Genomic DNA, 4591 nt, shown 5'->3' on the forward strand with positions numbered 1-4591 from the left:
TTTGTCACCTGACCCCAGACTGGTGAACAGCATTTTCCTGAGGCATGTAAGAAGGCCACAAGAACTAAGCACAATGCAACTCTTCCTGCCCTCCTTCTGTGAACCTAAGTTCACAGAACCAGCATTGCTGTCAGATGACCATCTAGCCTCTCTTTAAAAACCTCCAAAGAAGGAGAGCTCACCATCTCTCAAGGAAGCCTGTTCCACTGAGGAACCACTCTGTCAGGAAATTCTTCCTAACGTTTAGTTTAAAACTCTTGATTAATTTCAACCCACTGGTTCTGGTCTGACCTTCTGGGGTTACAGAAAACAATTCTGCACCATCCTCTATATGACACCCCTTCAAGTATTTTAAGATGGGTATCATAACAGTCCTTCTCTTGGATTGCTGCCTTGACATGGCAAGAGGTCTTCCGCGGTTCAATGAGGCTGTGGGCTATGCCATGCAGGGCCACCCAAGATGGACAGGCCACAGCTGAGAACCCAGACAAAATTTGATCCACTGGAGAAGGAAATGGCAAACCAGTATCCTTGCCAAGAAAACCCCATGGACAGTAACAAAAGATACGGCACTGGAAGATGAGCCCCTCATCTTAGAAAAATTGAACTTTTATATGGACTTCTCAGCTTCAGAATAGCATATGCTGAAATAATTCATTTTTCTCTCTTGAATACATATTCTTGTTTATTCTCTAATTGATCAGAGAGCCAGTTTGGTGTAGTGGTTAAGTGTGCGGACTCTTATCTGGGAGAACCAGGTTTGATTCCCCACTCCTCCACTTGCACCTGCTGGATTGGCCTTGGGTCAGCCATAGCTCTGGCAGAGGTTGTCCTTGAAAGGACAGCTGCTGTGAGAGCCCTCTCCAGCCCCACCCACCTCACAGGGTGTCTGTTGTGGGGGAGGAAGGTAAAGGAGATTGTGAGCCGCTCTGAGACTCTTCGGAGTGGAGGGCGGGATATAAATCCAATATCTTCTTCTTCTTCTTCTTCTTATCTGATTTTTCAAGATATTTAAGTTTATATTTTCTGCAAAAACTGTAAATAAAACACTTTTCTTCTTAACCACTCTTTGTATAGAAATCATTTCTGATGTTCTAATTACTATTTTAATTAGCCTTCAAAACTTGATAATTTATTTTCACGTATTTCAAAGGTTCTAGATAGGAACCATAAATATTCTGTTAGAAGTATCTTTTAATTGGCAAAAGTCCCAGTCTACTGGCCTTGGCATCTTGGCTGAAAATACTTTCCAATAACAAGGTTTACCTTTGCTTGTTAAAATAATAATGCTGATTGCAAAGCTTTTTAATTTCTTGCTACCATCATAGAGTCTAGTGGATTAAATGATCAAAAATGCTCAAACCATGCATTTCCTTAGCTAAATATAATAATTTTCTAACAAATATAACACAGTATTAAACATTTAGAAGCCTTGTGATAAACATGCGGTAGAAGAATTTATAGAATTTATTATTCCACATTTGAGTGCTAATAAATCATATTAACTAGCAAAGCCTCTCCTGTTGCCTGCTGATTCAGAGACTTTTAATTGGATATAATTTCTTTTAATCCATAATGCTCAAAACTATTATTTTATATACTTTCTCACAATCTAAACTATAAGCAACAAATTTCTTAGCTAATATTAAAATATTATGGGCTATAAGCAATATTGAGGAACTTTAAAATTTAATTCGCCTTTTGAAACTGTGATCCCCCTCAAATAAAGAAAGAGCATTTTGCCAAGTTAATTTTGTCTGTTCAGAAAATTAAACCATAAATTTCCCATTTTAACATCTCATAAGTGAGTTGCACTGTATAGTTTATGGACAGCTAATTACTGTTGTCAACTGCTTTCTAGAGGCCCAAATCCTGGTCCAGGAGATTTCCCAAAGATCTATGAAATAACACTCATTTAGGCCTTGGGCTTATTCAGTCTATGCTATCACATTATTGGTGTACTACTGTTTTAATATATTGGGAATGTTATTATTTAAACTGATGTATATTTATTTTATTTTATCAGATTTATATCCCGCCCCCCCAACAGACTCAGGGTGGCTGACAACAGTTAAAAATAAGTTTTAAATATGTCAATGCTTTTATTATGTACACCACCCTAAACTGTAGGAATGATCCGTCGACTCATGTATTTTGAGGAAGCAGAGAGGTCTGACTCTTCAGCCAACCCTTATTTTATTTATACATGTTGTCTTGAAGCTAAATTTACCCTAGTACATATCACTTAAACAGGAAACATCTCTTCAATGCGAAGCAGACCATATCTATACATTTTACAGGATTCAATACAGTCATCAATTTGTCAATAGTGCATGTGTCAGCATAAGGAAGTGGGAATGTGAGTGAACACGGATATGAGATGCCTGTGCCCTTTTGGCTCTTCAGACACAATGGGGAATATAGGCATTCCAGGCTGGTATGCCAGACACAATTCTCTCCGCTGCTCGCCCAACAACATGCGATCTGGACCCTTGCCCCTCCTGGCTGATTAAATCTTGCCAGAGGGAGCTTAGATGTCCTTTACGGGACATCATAAATAGATCCCTCTTAGAGGGGCGTTTTCCAACGCCTCTGAAAGAGGCCTTGGTCCGCCCCCTCTTGAAAAAATCAACAGCAGACCCGGCCGAATTGGCGAACTATCGACCGGTGTCTAATTTACCATTTTTAGGTAAAATCATCGAGAGGGCAGTGGCGTTGCAGCTACAGAGATTTCTAGATGACGCTTCTGTCCTAGACCCGTGCCAGTCTGGCTTCCGACCGGGCCACGGGACGGAGACGGTCTTGGTCGCCTTGGCAGATGACCTCCAACGGCAACTGGATCGAGGCGGTGTAGCAGTGCTGATGTTATTAGATCTGTCGGCTGCATTTGATACGGTCGACCATCGGCTACTGATCCACCGCCTCGCCGACATTGGGGTTAAGGGGTCTGCTTTACAATGGCTCTCCTCTTTCCTCATGGGTCGGGGACAAAGGGTGGCGATCGGGGGTGAACGATCCCAGAGGCGCACACTAGATTGCGGGGTGCCTCAGGGAGCAGTCCTCTCCCCGATGTTATTTAACATCTATATGCGCCCCCTTGCCCAGATTGCCAGGAGGTTTGGGCTGGGCTGCCACCAATATGCAGATGACACCCAGCTCTATCTGCTAATGGACGGCCGGCCCGCCTCCCCCCCGGAAGACCTGGATCGGGCGTTACAGGCTATTGCAACGTGGCTTAGACTGAGTGGGCTGAAGCTGAATCCGGCAAAGACAGAGGTTCTCTGTGTGGGTCGCGGCGCTCCAGGGGGGGAAATATCCCTCCCGACCTTCGATGGTGTGCAGCTAAAGGCGGCGCAGCAGGTGAAGAGTCTGGGTGTCTTACTGGAGCCTTCATTATCAATGGAGGCCCAGATAACAGCCACTGCCAAGTCAGCTTTCTTCCATCTGAGGCGGGCAAAGCAGCTGGCCCCTTTCCTGGAGCGTCGGGACCTAGCAACGGTGATCCATGCGACGGTCACCTCACGATTGGACTACTGTAACGCCCTCTACATGGGGCTGCCTCTGTGCCGGACCCGGAAGTTACAGCTAGTGCAGAACGCGGCGGCCAGGCTGTTGCTTGGTCTCCCAAGATGGGAACATGTACGGCCAGGGCTACGCGAACTGCACAGGTTACCGATTGTATACCGGGTCCAGTACAAAGTGCTGGTTATCACCTTTAAAGCCCTATATGGCCGAGGACCAGCCTACCTGAAGGACCGTCTCTCCCCGTATGAACCCCAGAGAGCACTGAGGTCAGTAGGAAAGAACAGACTGACTACCCCTGGGCCAAGACAAATTAAACTACAGAACACTCGCTCTCGGGCCTTTTCGGCCGCAGCCCCACATCTCTGGAACCAACTCCCAGAGGAGGTGCGGGCCCTGCGGAACCTTGATCAGTTCCGCAGGGCCTGCAAGACCACCCTTTTTAAATTAGCTTATGAATAACTGGAAATCCGCCATCAGCATCAACTAGAAGAGTGTCAAGGATAGCGTTATAATATGTTTTAGTTAATTGTTTTAATTCAGGCTTTTAAGGTTAATTTAATGTAATGTTTCCAACGTAACTGTTTTATTGTTGGTGCACCATTGGGCACCGTATTGTTAGCCGCCCTGAGCCTGCTTCGGCAGGGGAGGGCGGGGTACAAATAAAATTTATTATTATTATTATTATGGTCTCACCCACGTTCCTGTCTGCGGCCTTTGTGGGACCCAGGAATCAAGTAGCCTTTCAGGTGCATGATTCCCACATTCCACTCTTTTTTCTTTTATTTATTGAAAGCTTATTTTATTAAGGCAATTTTGTGTGATCATAATTCTGTGTGACCACTCAGGAAGGGCAGTTAAGTGACAATTTGGTTTTCGACATTCCCCGGAAAGACTGAAATGACACTACAATAGGGTAAAGACAAAGACAGGGTAAAGATGGACCACAGGAGGAAAGACACTGATAGGATTATTCACTTACACTGGCACAGTTCAGGAGTGTTCCATGTAGAGAAGATGTGTTTGTTCCATCTAGAAAAGATATGTGGATGTGTGGAGGGGAAAAAGT

The sequence above is a fragment of the Heteronotia binoei genome, chromosome 3 (assembly GCF_032191835.1).
Source record: "Heteronotia binoei isolate CCM8104 ecotype False Entrance Well chromosome 3, APGP_CSIRO_Hbin_v1, whole genome shotgun sequence".
NCBI lineage: Eukaryota > Metazoa > Chordata > Lepidosauria > Squamata > Gekkonidae > Heteronotia > Heteronotia binoei.